We start from the raw sequence: 17440 nt of genomic DNA on the forward strand, positions 1-17440 counted from the left end.
TGACTGTTTCAGTAAGTGGGAAAAGTTGAAAGAGATGTTGTGACCTGTGGAGAAGTGGGATGAGAATAAAGAGTGCCCTCCTCTGCCCTTAGTTGTCACAGCATTTGTGATCTGGCTCAGTAGCTTCGTTGGCTCGAGCGTTTGTCCAATAATAAGAAAATAGTGGATTCATATCCTTGCTTCAAAAGTTTAGCTATCAATCGTTTACATCTGTTTTCTTGTGAACTTTAACATTTCTTATGAATTTTATTCACACAAGAAAACAGCTCAGTGGGTGCCTTTGTGAAGGATGTCAGTTTGGAATGGCTGTTCCTCCTTGTACAAATGTTCAATGCTAATATTTCAACGGCAACTCAATCCCCTACAATTTATTTGAGAGCAATGTGTTTGCAGTTGCATTGAACCTGGAAAACAGCTCAACATTAATCTCACTGAAGGAAAGTGTGACTGTGTTGTATGTTTCAGACTGTTCGTGCCGTTTTGTGTCTTTTTTAACCAAGCCTATAACACGACGCAAAGGGGAGGGTTGATCCGAGGTTTAGAATATATTATTCAGTCAGGAGCAAGAAAAATCAAAAGGAACAAAATAAGAAAACCCAGTCCACAGATTTGAGAATCTGTAGATCCGCTTTGGGAAAGTGAATCAGAGCAGAATGAAGGGTGAAGTGTCCGACTGCCCAGAAGAGATGAAGACACAGCTCAGTCAGCATGTTCCCCTGGTTTATGATGCTGGAACATTCCTCACACAGAAATTATTCAATCAATACTCATCTGCCAAGTCGGTCTGAGGCTGTGCCTCTCTGATCATGTGGAATTAAAGCAATTCTTCCAGTCAGTTAGTTCAGTTGTCATTTCATGAGAAATTCGGTCATCATGACTTCGTCAGTGACCTAATGGTTCAGGTGTCTGAGTGATGTTAATCATGATGTGATGAAATGATTGTATGTTCCAGTTTTTCCGTGGTGGATTTTCACATTGAGTCGAAACGTGTTGGACATGGTCTGGAAATGTTTCACACCGCTCCATTCCCAACAGGCCATGACCTGATGTGATGGAAATTGCATTTACTTACAGAAGCTGCATTTCCATCATTGCACATCTGGCTGCACAGCCAGGATCTGTACTGTCCAAACAGCTGACAAGGTGGTCGAGAGGTTAAGACGGTGGCGTGCTAATGCATTTTGCTTTGCATGTGTGGGTTCGGATCCCAATTTTGTCATTAGTTTTTGAAGTGTCCAGTACATTGTTGTGGGGGAGCTTTTGTGGAAAGTTGGCCTGGAAACATGTTCTTGTCAATATCTCGCTGGTGATTCCAGAATTGTTTATACTTTATTTAAATTGAGACAGACAATCGGAATTCTTCACCCAAATTGGACTGGAATGAAGATCAAATAGGGATCACGAAAAGGAGGAAGATTTTTCCCTCCCTCCTTCCTTCCATCTTTACTTTCTCTGGATTTACACCAAATGAAAGACTAACGGGAAAAGCAAATGGCGAGGGAGCAGAAGCAAAACATTATCCTTTGGCAAGAAATTTATTTTCAAATCTTCTTGATAGATTAAGTGAGTGAGCAATGCTTTGGCAGATGGAGTTTAAAATGAGGGGTCATCTAGGACCTACGAAAGATAGATCAGAGTGTTTTTTATAAGTGGTGAGATGTTAGAAACTGGAGAAGCAGAGACCCGAGTGCTGAATCACTAAAAGCTAGTGGACTGGTAGAAAATAATGTGAAAGGCTAATGGAATCTGAAGATTGGAACTCATGTTGTAGTTATATAAAGCTCTGTGCTCCTGAAGTAAATGTCCAAGCCCGGATTGTGGGGAATCTGTGGAGAATAATTTGTTTTTTTTCATTCTTGGGTGTGAGTATCGCTGGCAAGGCTGGCATTTATTGCCCATCCCTAATTGCCCTTGAGAATGTGGTGGGGAGCTGCCTTCTTGAACTGCTGCAGTCAATGTGGTGTCGGAACACCCACAGTGCTATTGCGGAGAGAGTTCCAGGATTTTGACCCAACAACAGTGAAGAAATGGTGATATAGTTCCAAGTCATGATGGTGAGTGACTTGGAGGTGAACGTGCAGGTGGTGGTGTTCCCATGCATCTGGTGCCCTTGTCCTTCGAGGTGGTAGTGATCACGGGTTTGGATGGTGCTGTCGAACGTTACTTAGCGAGTTACTGCAGTGCATCTTGTAGGTGGTACACACTGCTGCCACTGTGCTCTGGTGGTGGAGGGAGTGAATGTTTAAAGTGGTGGGTGAGGTACCGATGAAGAGGACTGCTTTGTCCTGGGTGGTATTGAGCTTTTTATGTGTTTTTGGAGCTGCAGCTATCCAGAACAGTGGAGAGTATTCCATCACACTCCTGACCTGTGCCTTGTAGACAATGGACAGGCTTTGGCATGTCAGGAGGTGAGATACTTGCTGCAGAATTCCCAATTTCTGACCTACGCTAAAAGCCGCAGCATAGATGTGACTGGTCCAGTTTAGTTTATAATCAATGGTAACCCCCAAGATGTTGCTGGTGAGGGATTCAGTGATGATAATGCTGCTGAGTATTAAAAGGTAGATGGTTTGATTCTCTCTCATTGGAGATGTTCACTGCATGGCACTTTTGTGGCAATCAAGTCGCTTGTCACTTATCAGCTCAAGCCTGAATGTTGTTCAGGTCTCGCTGCTTGCAGACATGGACTGCTTCAGTATCTGAGGAGTTGTGAATCATCACCTAACATTCCCACTTCTGACTTAAGTTGAGGGGAAACTCATTAATAAAACAGCTGAGGATGGTTGAGCCAAGGACACTACCCTGAGAAACTCCTGAGGCAATGTCCTGGGCTGAGATGATCGGCCTCCACCAACCATAATCATCTTGCTTTGTGCTAGGTAGGACTCCAACAAGTGGACAGTTTTCCCCTGATTCCCATTGATTTCAATTTTGCTAGGGATCCTTGATGCCACACTCACTCAAGGGTAATTACTCTCACCTCTCCTCTGGAATTCCACTCTTTCCTCTCTATTTGGAACAAGCTGCAATGAGGTCACAAGAACAGAAATAGTAGCATGAGTAGACCATTTGGCCCCTCGAGCCTTCTCTGCCATTCAATAGGATCATGGCTGATCTGATCATGGCATCAACCCCACTTTCTTGCCTGCCCCCCATAACCCTTGACTTCCTTGTAGATAAAAATCCAAGGATGAATGACTGTCTGAGTGAAGAAATACCTCCTCATTTCCTTCTGAAATGGAAAATCCGTAATTCTGAAACTGTGTCCCCAAGTTCTAGATTCCACCACGAGGGGATACATCCTCTCAGCATCTACCCTGTCAAGACCCTTCAGAATCTTAGATGTCTCAATGCGATCACCTCTCATGTTTCTAAACTCCAATCAGTATAGATCCAACCTGCTCAATCCTCCTCAAAAGACAACCCCTTCATCACAGGAATAAATCCAGTGAACCTTCTCTGAACTTTTTTTTTATTTCCAAAATATACTTTATTCGTCAAAAAAACTATAAAAAGATACATTACAAAACAGTTCAAAAACAGCACCAAGTCAAAAATACAAAGATTGCAAAGGAGATCAGTTTCCTTCAGTACAGGAGTGAATTGCCTCACAACCCTTCCATTTCATTTTACCTGCCATGTACTTTTTGCAGCAAACAAATATTTTTTGGAATAAAAACAAGAAATGCTGGAACCACTCAGCAGGTCTGGCAGCATCTGTGGAAAGAGAAGCAGAGTTAACGTTTCGGGTCACTGACCCTTCTTCAGAACTGACAAATATTAAAAATGTCACAGGTTATAAGCAAGTGAGGTGTGGGTGGGGCAAGAGATAACAAAGGAGAAGGTGCAGGTTGGACAAGGCCACATAGCTGACCAAAAGGTCATGGAGCAAAGGCAAACAATATGTTAATGGTGTGTTGAAAGACAAAGCATTAGTACAGAATAGGTGTTAACGGACTGAATATTGAACAGCAGCAAGTGCAAACCTGAAAAAAAACAGTGGGTAAGCAAACTGAATAAACTAAGATGAAATGAAATAAATGCAATATAAAAGGTTGTAAAAAATGTAAAAAAGCAAAAAAGAAGAAAAAAGAAAAAACAACTAAAAATGAAAGTAAAATCGGGGGCTGTCATGCTCTGAAATTATTGAACTCAATGTTCAGTCCGGCAGGCTGTCGTGTGCCTATTCGGTAAATGAGATACTGTTCCTCGAGCTTGCGTTGACGTTCACTGGAACACTGCAGCAATCCCAGGACAGAGATGTGAGCATGAGAGCAGGGGGGAGTGTTGAAATGGCAAGAAACCGGAAGCTCAGGGTCCTGCTTGCGGACCGAACGGAGGTGTTCCGCAAAACGGTCACCCAGTCTGCGCTTGGTCTCCCCAATATAGAGGAGACCACATTGTGAGCAGCGAATACAGTATACTACATCGAAAGAAGTACAAGTAAATCGCTGCTTCACCTGAAAGGAGTATTTGGGGCCTGGGATAGTGAGGAGAGAGGAGGTAAATGGGCAGGTATTACACCTCCTGCGATTGCAGGGGAAGGTGCCATGGGACGGGGACGAGGTGGTGGGGGTAATGGAGGAGTGGACCAGGGTGTCGCAGAGGGAATGATCACTTCGGAATGCTGACATGGGAAGGGAGGGGAAGATGTGTTTGGTAGTGGCATCACGCTGGAGGTGGCGGAAATGGCAGAGGATGATCCTTTGGATATGGAGGCTGATGGGGTGGAAAGTGAGGACAAGGGGAACCCTGTCACCGTTCTGGGAGGGAGGGGAAGGGTTGAGGGCAGAAGTACGGGAAATGGGCCGGACACGGTTGAGGGCCCTGTCAACAACAGTGGGGGGGATTCCTCGGTTGAGGAAAAAGGAGGTCATACCAGAAGCACCGTCATGGAAGGTAGCATCATCAGAGCAGATGCGTCGAAGACGGAGAAACTGGGAGAATGGAATGGAGTCCTTACAGGAGGTAGGGTGTGAAGAAGTGTAGTCGAGGTAGCTGTGCGAGTCGGTGGGCTTATAATTGATATTAGTAGACAACCTATCCCCAGAGATGGAGACAGACAAGTCGAGGAAGGGAAGGGAAGTGTCAGAGATGGACCATGGAAGGGTGAGAGAAGAGTGGAAATTGGAAGCAAAGTTGATAAAGTTTTCCAGTTCGGGGCGGGAGCAGGAAACGGCACCGATACAGTCATCAATGTACCGGAAAAAGAGTTGGGGGAGGGGGCCTGAGTAGGACTGGAACAAAGAATGCTCGACATATCCCACAAAAAGACAGGCATAACTAGGACCCATGCGGGTACCCATAGCGACACCTTTGACTTGAAGGAAGTGCGTGGAGTTGAAGGAGAAGTTGTTCAATGTGAGAACAAGTTCAGCCAGGCGGAGGAGGATGTTGGTGGATGGGGACTGGTTGGGCCTCTGTTCCAGGAAGAAGCGGAGAGCCCTCAAACCATCCTGGTGGGGGATGGAGGTGTAGAGCGATTGGACGTCCAATGTGAAGAGGAGGCGGTTGGGACCAGGAAACTGGAAATTGTCAAAATGACGTAGGGCGTCAGATGAGTCACGGATGTAGGTGGGAAGAGACTGGACCAGCGGAGAAAAGATAGAGTCAAGATAGGAAGAAATAAGTTCAGTGGGGCAGGAGCAGGCTGACACAATGGGTCTGCCGGGACATTCCCGTTTGTGGATTTTGGGAAGGAGGTAGAAGCGGGCTGTCCGGGGTTGCGGGACTATGAGGTTGGAAGCTGTAGAGGGAAGATCTCCAGAGGAGATGAGGTCAGTGACAGTCCTTTGGATGGTGGCTTGATTTTCGGCGATGGGGTCATGGTTCAGTGGGAGGAAGGAAGAAGTGTCTGTGAGTTGGCGCTGAGCCTCTGCAAGGTAGAGGTCAGTATGCCATACAACAACAGCACCACCCTTGTCTGCAGGTTTAGTTTTGTTTACAGATACAGCACTGAAACAGGCCCTTCGGCCCACCGAGTCTGTGCCAACCATCAGCCACCCATTTATACTAATCCTACACTAATCCCATATTCCTACCACATCCCCACCTGTCCCTATTTATTTCCCTACCACCTACCTACCCTGCAGGCAATTTATAATGGCCAATTAACCTGTCAACCTGCAAGTCTTTGGCATGTGGGAGGAAACCTGAGCACCCGGAGGAAACCCACGCAGACACAGGGAGAACTTGCAAACTCCGCACAGGCAGTACCCAGAATCGAACCCGGGTCCCTGGAGCTATGAGGCTGCAGTGCTAACCACTGCGCCACTGTGCCGCCCATGGTTTGATGACCATGTCGGGGTTAGACCTGAGAGAACGGAGTGCCTCAAGTTCAGAGGGGGACAGGTTAGAGTGAGTGAGGGGGGCAGAGAAATTGAGATGACAAATGTCTGGCCGACAGTTTTCAATGAAGAGATCAAGAGTGGGTAAGTGGCCAGGGGGAGTGGTCCAGGTAGAGGGAGAATGCTGGAGGTGGGTGAATGGGTCTGCTGGTCGGGAGGAGGACTCCTGGTCAAAGAAGTGAGCCTGGAGGCGGAGAAATATTTTCTGGATTCAGCCCGAGGGGATTTCCATGGATGCAGTCCCTTAGTTCACCTTGGTGGGGGTGCCTTACACAGTGGTCTTCCCCAGTGAACCTTTGCAGCGGCTGCCCCAAGCTGTAGTGCGTCCCTCAGCACGTAGTCTTGGACCTTGGAATGTGACAGTCTGCAACATTAGGTCGTGGACAACTCTTTGCGCTGGAAGACCAGCAAGTTTCGGGCAGACCAAAGGGCGTCTTTCACCCAATTGATAGTCCTCCTGCAGCAGTTGATGTTTATCTCGGTGTGCATCCCTGAGAACAGCCTGTGGAGCACAGACTCCTGTGTTACACAGCTGCTTGGGATGAACCGCGATCAAAACCACTGTATCTTTTTCTACACCTGCTTTGCAAAGACAGACAGGGCAGTCCTCTCTCCTCTGTCTTGTTTGTTTGCTGTATTGAACCCTTTGCTGAGTCTATTAGGAAGGATGCAAGCATAAGGGGGTGTTACAATCCGAGGCAGTGGAGTCACTCAGGTTAAAACTTCCCTGTACCTGGATGACGTCGCCGTCTTTTGCTCGGATCCGCTGTCCGTTCGCAGACTGATCAGCATCTGCGACCAGTTCAAACTCGCCTCGGGAGCCAAAGTTAACCACGGCAAGTGCGAGTCCATGTTCTTTGGGAACTGGGCTGACCGATTCTTTGTCCCCTTCACCATCAGGTCAGACTACCTGAAGGTGCTGTGGATATGGTTTGGAAGGGCTGGGACGTGCACCAAAACCTGGAAGTAGCGAGTAGCCAGGATGCACCATAAGCTGAGCATGTGGGAGCAGCGATCTCTCTCCATTGTGGGTAAGAACCTGGTCATCAGGTGCGAGGCGCTCACGTTGCTGTACATGGTGCAGGTCTGGCCCATACGCCACTCCTGCGCTGTGGCGATCACCCGAGCCATTTTCCGCTTCATATAGGGTTCCAAAATGGACCAAGTCTGGAGGAACACGATGTTCAAACCCCTGGATAAGGGCGGGAAAAATGTACCCAACGTCGCCCTCATCCTGATGACTACCTTCGTGTGCGGCTGCATCAAGCTGTGCGCAGATCCCCAGTACACAATCTCCAAGTGTCACTACGTGCTGAGGTTCTATCAGTCCCCAGCGTTGTGAAGGATGGGCCTGGTCACATTGCCGCGGAATGCTCCATCCAGTTGGACCGTGCCGTACCACCTATCCTTCGTGGGAAAGTTTCTGTGGAAAAACATTTTTGACCACCAATCCTTCAGGTAGTGGTCTGCACGGAATGTCCTCAAGGCCCGACAGGAAAAGGAGATGGTGGATCCAGTCGGATGGTTCCCCGAGCAAACTGCCAAAGTCATTTTGCGGAATGCCTCATCACCAGAACTTTCACACAAGCACCAAGATGAAACTTGGCTGGTGGTGAGAAGAGCCCTCCCCATCAGATCCTTCCTGCACGCCCGAAGTCTCACCCCCTCCGCACAATGCCCTCGAGGTGGCTGTGGTGGGGAAGAGACAGTTGCCCACCTCTTTCTCTGAATTGCCTCCAATGCAAGTATATCCCTCCTTAAATAAGGAGACCAAAACTGTACACAGTACTCCAGGTGTGGTTTCACCAACACCCTGTACATTTGTAGCAAGACTTCTCTCCTTTTATACTCCATTCCCCTTGTAATAAAGGGTAACATTCCATTTGCCTTCCTAATTATTTGCTCTACCTGCATGCTAACTTTTTGTGATTCATGTACGAAGACACCCAGATCCTTCTATACCGTAGCATTCTGTAGTCTCTCGCAACTTAAATAATATTTAATTTATCTGTTCTTACTACCAAAGTGAATAACCTCACATTTTCCCACATCATACTCCAGCTTCCATATGTTTGCCTGGATCCGAGAGGCCCTGGCGGAATCTAAACTGAGCATCGATGAGCAGATTATTGCTAAATGCGTGGTGATTGATAGCACTGTTGATGACATCTTCCATCACTTTGCTGATGATTGATAGTAGACTGATGGGGCGGTAATTGGTCAGATTGGATTTGTCCTGCTTTTTTTTTTATGGACAGGACACACCTGGGCAATTTTTCACATTGTCGAGTAGCTGTTTGTGTTGTAACTCAGAAAAAAATTATCTCAATAAATTATCGGCTGGAAGCACGTTTCTCATCGGGTTGAATAATTTCTGTGTGAGGAATGTTCCAGCATCATAAACCAGGGGAACGTGCTGACTGAGCTGTGTCTTCATCTCTTCTGGGTAGTCGGACAGTTCACCCTTCATTCTGCTCTGATTCACTTTCCCAAAGCGGATCTGCAGATTCCCACATCTGTAGACTGGGTTTTCTTGTTAGGTTCCTTTTGATTTTTCTTGCTCCTGAATGATAATATATGCCAACCTTGGATCAACCTTGCGTTGTGTCCCAGTCTTGGTTAAGAGCGACACATAACGGCACCAACACTCTGAAACAAACAACACAGTCACACTTTCCTTCAGTGAGATTAATGTTGAGGCGGTTTCCATGTCGAATGCAATTGTGAACAAATTTCTCACGAAGAAATTGTGGGTGATTTGAGTATTTGCACTGAATTTCTGTGCAAGGAGGGACAGTTTCAAACAGCCATTCTGAAATCACTTCCTTCACAAAGACAAAGACTGTGCTGTCTTAACGTGTCACTCAACTTCACAAACAAATTTGAACTCGAAGTTCAGGAGAAGACAGAGTGGTGAATGATTGATAGTGTAATCTTTGGATGAGAAAAGATACTAAACATACAAAATCCAACATTTGAGATAGCGTGTAAGATTGATCTTTCCATGGAGATGTTCACTGGAACACTGGAACAGGCCCAAGACAGAAATGTTGACATGAGAGCAGGGGGGAGTGTTGAAATGGCAAGGAACCAGAAGCTCGGGGTCATGCTTTCGGACTGAGCCGAGGTGTTCCACCTAATCTGCGTTTGGTCTCCCCAGTTTAGAGGAGACCACATTGTGAGCAGTGAATACAGTATACATAATTGAAAGAAGTACAAGTAAATCGCTGCTTCACCTGAAAGGAGTGTTTGGGCTTTAGATAATGAGCAGAGAGGAGGGAAAAGGGCAGGTATTATATCTCCTGCGATTGCATGAGAAGGTGCCTTGGGAAGGGGACGAGGTGTCAGGGATAATGGTGGAGTGGACCAGTGTGTTGTGGAGGGAACGATCCCTTCGGAATGTTGACAGGGGAGGGGAAGATGAGGTAGGTGGTGGCATCACGCTGGAGGTGGCGGAAATGGTGGAGGATGATCCTTTGGATGTGGAGGCAGGTGGGGTGGAAAGTGAGTCGCAGTTCTGGGAGGGAACGGAATGGGGAGGGCAGAGGTTGAGGGACCTGTCAACTACACTGGGAGGGGGGTGGGGCGGCAAAGTTGAAATCTAGTGATGTTGTTGAATTTAATTTCAAACACTCCTTGAACTCTCTGCCGATGAAGTCTGAAAAAGGGAAGAACAACCACACAACAAGGGTCTCAAATCCAAGACCCTGAGATTAAAGGTCTCATGCTCTACCAACTGAGCTAACAAGGCCTGATACAGTACTACTACTCTGTCTGTTATTGCACGGATGCAGCTGTTGGCTCCACCCCAAGTGTGAGAATTTGTTCCCACCAAACATGAAGCAGCTTCCTATCAATTCCCCAGATTGTCAGTAAATCTACTTACAGAAGCCCCAAAGTGTGATATATTCCTCTCACTCATCAATCATAAAACTTTCTTTTCACCTTCCAAAAGCTGCCATCTATTTTGTCAATATTTATTTCTCTCTCCTTTTTATTTAATTCATGCATTCCTTCGGAATTCTTTCCCAATTATTTCTGAGGGAAGAAATGAACAGATCTGGCAGCTCAAAACTGGGCATCCATGAGACACTGCGGGTCATCAGCAGCAGCAGAATTGTATTTAAACACAATATGTTACCTCCTGGCCTGGCATATCCCTCACTCTACCATTACCATCAAGCCAAGGGAGCAATAGTGGTTCAATGAAGTGTGCAGGAGGGCATGTCAGGAGCAGCACCAAGCAGACCTAAAAATGAGGTGTCAACCTGGTGAAGCTACAACACAGGATTACTTGCATGTCAAACAGTGGAAGCAGCATGCAATAGACAGAGCTAAGCGATCTCACAACCAACAGATCAGATCAAAGCTCTGCAGTCCTGCCACATCCCGTCCTGAATGGTGGTGGATAATTAAACAATTAACAGGAGTCACAGAGAGTCATAGAGTCGTACAGCATAGAACCAGGCCCTTGGGCCCACCGCGTCCATGCCGACCATAATGCCCATCTGTACTAATCCTACCTGCCTGCATTAATTCAATATCCCTCTATGCCTTGCTCATTCAAGTACCTGTCCAGATGCCTCATAAATCTCACTGCTGTTCATGCCTCCACCAGGCAGCTCATTCCAGATACCCACGATTCTTTCTGTGAAAAATTTACCCCTTTGATCCCCTTTAAACCTCCTCCCTCTTACCTTAAATCTATGCCCTCTAGTTTTAGTCACCCCTACATGGGAAACAGACTCTGGCTATCTACACTATCTATGCCTCTCATAATTTTATATACCTCTATCATGTCCCCTCTCAGCCTCCTTCACTCCAGGAAAAACAGACCCAGCCTATCCAATCTCTCTTTATAACTCAGGCCCTCCAAACCAGGCAGCATCCTTGTGAATCTTTTCTGCACCCTCTCTATCTTAATCACATCTTTCCTGTAGTGCAGCCACCAGAACTGCACACAGTACTCCAAATGCGGCCTAACCAACGTTATTTACAACTGTAACATGACGTCCCAACTCTTGTACTCAATGCCTCAGCCGATGAAGTCAAGCATGCCAGACGCCTTCTTTACCACCCTGTCTACCTGTGTTGCCACTTTCAGGGAACTATGTACTTGCACCCCAAGGTCTCTCTGCTCAACAACACTCCCCAGGCCCTGCCATTCAGTGAAAATGTCCTGCCCTGTTTTAACTTCCCAAAATGCATGACTTCACACTTGTCCGCGTTAAATTCCATTTGCCAATCCCTTGCCCACTTTTCCAGTTGATCTATATCCTGTTGTAAACTTAGACAACCTTCTTCACTGTCCACTATACCACCAATTTTGGTGTCATCTGCAAACTTACTAATCATGCCCCTTACATTCACATCCATGCCATTAATATATACGACAAACAACAGAGGGCCCAGCACCGATCCCTGCGACACACCACTGGTCACTGGCCTCCAATCTGAAAAACAACCCTCCACTACCACCCTCTGCCTCCTATCACCAAGCCAATTTTGTATCCAATTGGCTAGCTCACCCTGGATTCCATGTGTTTGAACCTTCTGGACCAGCCTACCATGCAGGACCTTGTCAAAGGCCTTGCTAAAGTCCATGTAGACAGCATTCATCGGCCTGCCCTTGTCAATCCTCTTGGTCACCACCTCGGAAAACTCAATCAAAATCATGAGTCATGATTTCCCACGCACAAAGCCATGCTGACTCTCCCTAATCTGACCTTGCCTTTCCAAATGCATATAAATCCTGTCTCTCAGAATCCCTTCCAAGAACTTTCCCACCATTGATGTAAGGCTCACCGGCCTGTAGTTCCCTGGCTTATCCCTGCTGCCCTTCTTAAATAAAAGCATAGCATTAGCTATCCTCCAGTCTTCCGGTACCTCACCTGTGGCTAACGATACAAAAATCTCGGCCAGGGCCCCAGCAATCTCCTAACTTGCTTCCCATAGCATCCTAGGATACACCTGGTCAGACCCTGGGGCTTTATCCACCTTAATGCGCTTCAATACCTCCAACACCACTTCCTTTGTAATGTTGATATGCTTCAGGATATTGCTGTTCCCTCCCTTGAACTCACTGGCTTCCATGACCTTCTCCACGGAAAATATGGACGAGGAATATTCATTTAAGACCTCGCCCATTTCCCGTGGCTCCACACATAGATTACCACACTGATCCTTAAGGGGACCTACTGTCTCCCTGGCTACCCTTTTACTCTTAATATACTTATCGAATCTTTTAGGATTCTCCTTTATCTTATCTGCCAGGGAGATCTCATGGCCCCTTTTCGCCCTCCTAATTTCCTTCTTCAGTGTAGTCCTACATCCCCTATACTCCTCGAGGGTCTCGCTCGATCCCAGCTGCCTATACCTGACATATGCCTCCTTCTTTATCCTGACCAGGCCCTCAATACCCCTAGTCAACCAAGGTTCCCTAAACTTGCCAGCCTTGCCCTTCCATCTAACAGGAAATTGCCAGCCCTGAATTCTTCCGATCTCACTTTTAAAAGCCTCCCACTTGCCAGATGTCCCTTTACCTGTAAACAGCCTCTCCCATTCAACTTTTGAGAGTTCCTGTCTGATGCTATCAAAATTAGCCTTCCCCCAATTTAGGACTTCAACCTGAGGACCAGTCCTATCCTGTTCCGTAACGATCTTGAAGCTAATAGAGTTATGGTCACTGGTCCCAAAAGTGCTCCCCCACTGACACATCAACCACCTGCCCATCCTCATTTCCGAAGAGGCGGTCAAGTGTAGCCCCTTCTCTAGCAGGGCCATCCACATACTGCTTCAGAAAACTATCCTGGACACACTTAACAAATTTTTCCCCATCTGACCCCTTAGTACTAAGGCAGTCCAGTCAATATTAGGGAAGTTAAAATCACCTACTATTACAACCCTATAATTCCTACACCTATCTGTGATTTCCCTACAAATATGCTCCTTCAATTCCCCCTGACTATTGGGGGACCTATAGTATAATCCCATCAAAGTGATCACCCCTTTCTTATTTCTAAGTTCTACCCATATGGCCTCGCTTGTCATTCCCCCCGGGATATCCTTTCTAAGTACTGCCGTGATGTCCTCCCTAATCAATAGTGCAACCTCCTCTCTTACCTCCATCTCTGTCACGCTGGAAGGATCGGTACCCCGGAACATTGAGCTGCCAGTCCTGCTCATCCCTCAACCACGTTTCCGGAATAGCTATAATATCACAATCCCATGTGCCGATCCATGAGTTCATCTGCCTTACTGTAAGGCATCTTGCATTAAAGTAAATGCAGTTTAGTCTACCAGACCTTCCACGCTCCCCGTCCTGCATCTGCCCAGCCTGCCTACTGGACTTGCTTGCTTTGACCTCTATATTTGCCTCAAATATCTCATCAGAGAGACCACTACTTTGGGTCCCACCCCCCTGCCAGACTAGTTTAAACCCTCCCGAGTAGTACTAGCAAACCTCCCTTCAAGGATATTGGTCCCCCTCCAGTTTAGATGCAACCCGTCCCTCTTGTACAGGTCACCTCTGCACCAGAAGATCCAAGTACCTGAAGCCCTCCCGGCTACACCAGCTCTTCAGCCACGCATTCATTTTCCTAATCCTCCTATTCCTACCATCACTAGCACGTGGCACAGAAAGTAATCCTGAGATTACAACCCTAGAGGTCCTGCTTTTTAACCTTCTGCCTAACTCCCTATATTCACTTTGCAGGACCTCAACTCTCGTCCTGCCTATGTCGTTAGTACCAATATGGACCACGACCTCGAGCTGCTCACCGTCCCTTTTCAGAATGTCCTGCAGCCACTCCGAGACATCCTTGACCCTAGCACCAGGGAGACAAGATACCATCCTGGAGTCTCGTTTGCGGCCGCAGAAATGCCTATCTGCACCCCTTATAATGAATCCCCTATCACTAAAGCTCTTCCAAACCTTTTCCTCCCCTGCAGTGCTGCAGAGCCCTCTGTGATGCCACAAACTCGGCTGTTGCTGCTTTCCCCTTGGAGGTCATCCCCTCAACAGTATCCAAAGCGGTATATCTGTTTGAGAGGGGGATGGCCACAGGGAACCCCTGCACTACCTACCTGCGCCTACTACTCCATCTGGTGGTCACCCATCTCTTTTCTGCCTGTGCAGCCATTACCTGTGGTGCGACCACCTCACTAAACGTGCTGTCCACGACTTCCTCAGCATCGCGGATGCTCCACAGTGAATCCACCCGCAGCTCCAGCTCCCTAATGCGGGTAGCCAGTAGCTGCAGATAGATACACTTCCCGCACACGTGGTCATCAGGGACACTGGAAGCGTTCCTGATTTCCCACATAGCGCAGGAGATGCATATCACGGGGCTGAGCTCTCCTGCCATGACTTACCCTTAGGTTAATGAGTTACTCCCTTAATTAAAAAATACTAATTATACTAGAGGCCTTGTTCCACCCACTTCAACCCAAAGTCCTTAAAAAAAACTTTAGTAGTACTCACCTTAACACCAGAGTTTTTTTTTCCAACAAAAAAAAACAACTTTCCCCTTTTTTTAAGAGCTGCTACTCACCAACCAATCAGCATGCAGCTCTCCTCTGACATCACTGTTTGCCTTTTTTTTCCAAAACTCCGGCGCGCTGGAAGAGGTTCAACTGCTCTCTGGTCCTGGAAGGTAAGGAGGACAAGGCTCCACAAATGCCCCCATCCTGAATGATAGGGGAGAACACCATATCAGTGCATAATACAAGGTTGAATCATTTGCAAACTTCTTCAGCCAGAAGTGCCAAGTAGATGATCCATCCCGGCCTCCTCCTGAGGTCCCCAGCATCACAGGTGACAATCTTCAGCTCATCCAATTCACTCCACATGATATCAAGAAATGGCTGAAGGCACTGGATACTGACAACATTGCGGCTGTAGTGCTGAAGATTTGTGCTCCAGAACTAGCCGCACCGCTAGCCAAGCTGTTCCAGTACAGTTACAACACTGGCATCTACCCGGCAATGTGGAAAATTGCCCAGGTATGTCCTGTACACAAAAAGCAGGACAAATCCAACCCGGTCAATTCCTGCCCCGTCAGCCTCCTCTTGATCATCAGTAAAGTGATGGAAGGTGTCGTTGACAGTGCTATCAAGCAGCACTGACACAGAAATAACCTACTCACCGATGCTCATTTTGGTTTCTGCCAAGGCCACTCGGTTCCTGACCTCATTATGGCCTTGGCTCAAATCTGGACAAAAGAGCTGAATTCAGGAGGTGAGATGAGGTAACAGTGACTGCTCCTGCCAAGGGCATCAAGGAGCCCTTGCAAAATTGAAGACAATGGCAATCAGGGGGAAACTCTCCACTCGTTGGAGTCATACCTAGCGCAAAGGAATATGGTGATGGTTGTGGATGGCCAATCATCTCAGTCCCAGAACATCGTTCAGGAGTTGCTCAGGGTCACGTCCTAGGCCCCAATCAACTTCAGCTGCTTCATCAATGACCTTCCCTCCATCATAAGGTCAGAAGTGGGGGTGTTTGCTGATGATTGCAAAATGTTCAGTCACATTAGCAACTCCTCAGATACTGAAGCAGTCCGTGTCCATATGTAGAGAGACCTGGACAACATTGGGCTTGGGCTGATAAGTGGCAAGTAACATGCACGCCACAAAAATGCCAGGCAATGACCATCTCCAACAAGAGAGAATCTAACCATCTCCTCTTGACATTCAATGACATTACCATTTCTGAATCAGTCACTATCAACACCCTGGGGATTACCATTGAGAAGAAACTGAATTGGATCAGCCATATAAATACCGTAGCTGCAAGAGCAGGTCAGAGGATGGTAATTCTGCTGGAAGTAACTCACCTCCTGTCCACCATCTACAAGGCACAAGTCAGGAGTGTGATGCAATACTCACCACTTGCCTGGATGAGTGGAGCTCCAACAACACCAAAGAAACTCAACACCATCCAGGACAAAGCAGCTCACTTGATCAGCACTCCATCCACTACTTTAAATATTCACTCGCTCCACCACGAGTGAACAGTGGCAGCAGTGTGTACCATCTACAAGATGCACTGCAGCAACTCACCAAACCTCCTTCTGCAGCACCTTCCAAACCCTCGATCTCGACCACCTAGAAGGACATTGGATGAATGGGAACACCACCATCTGCAACTCCCCTCCAAGTTACACACTGTCCTGACTGGGAACGATATCACCATTCCTTCACTGTCACTGGATCAAAATCTTGGAACTCACTTCCTAACAGCACTGTGGGTTTACGTACAACACATGGACTGCAGCAGCTCCAAAAAGGCAGCTCACCACCACCTTCTCAAGGGCAATTAAGGATGGACAATAAAGGCTGCGTTTGCTGACAACGCAACCACTAAGTGGCACAACTCGCTTTCTCCCCCTCCTTCGCACTGGCCGCTTCCACCCTCCACAGCCGCTCACTCCAGACCTCACTGCTCTCCAACACTTCCCTGGCCGATTGTCCTCTGATCGCGCCACCCCATTCTCTGGTCACTCGTTCCCCACCCCACCCCCTCCCCTCCAGCTGCAAGCTCTAGGTCGTGCTGCTTCCCTTCTCTCGGCCTCTTGCTCCCACGTTTGTCCAGTCTCCACGCGCCGCCAGAAGAAGCAAGGCGGGCTGTAAAGTGTGACGTAGGAGCGAGTAGTGAGTGGCCGAGAGGAATGAAGTGGTACGGCCTAGAGCTAATGGCTGGAGCGGGGGTTGGGGGGCTGGGAGCGAGTGGCAGGAGAGCTGGGTGACGCGAGCGGGGAACAATCCGCCAGGGGAGCAGTGCGGTGTCGAGCGAGCGGCTGAGGGGAGGAAGCATCGAGGCCTGGAGCGAGTTGCCGAGGGGGGAGAGCTCCAGCCTCAAAGTCTCCTATTCAGATGCTTCCTCAAGCTGAGTGAGAGGCTGGATACCTGATGATGCTGCAGCGTGCATGTGCGAAGATGGACCAGGCGCGGATATGCGATGACGTTGGCGCTGAGCCATGACATCATTCTGCGCATGTGCAACTTAATCCGGGCAAGATGTAGCTGTGCCTATGAGCAGCTTGGCGCTCTCCGATGATGTCAGCGGGCCGCTCCATTGACAGGAATCACAT

This window comes from Heterodontus francisci, unplaced genomic scaffold, assembly GCF_036365525.1.
Source record: "Heterodontus francisci isolate sHetFra1 unplaced genomic scaffold, sHetFra1.hap1 HAP1_SCAFFOLD_330, whole genome shotgun sequence".
Classification (NCBI taxonomy): Eukaryota; Metazoa; Chordata; class Chondrichthyes; order Heterodontiformes; family Heterodontidae; genus Heterodontus; species Heterodontus francisci.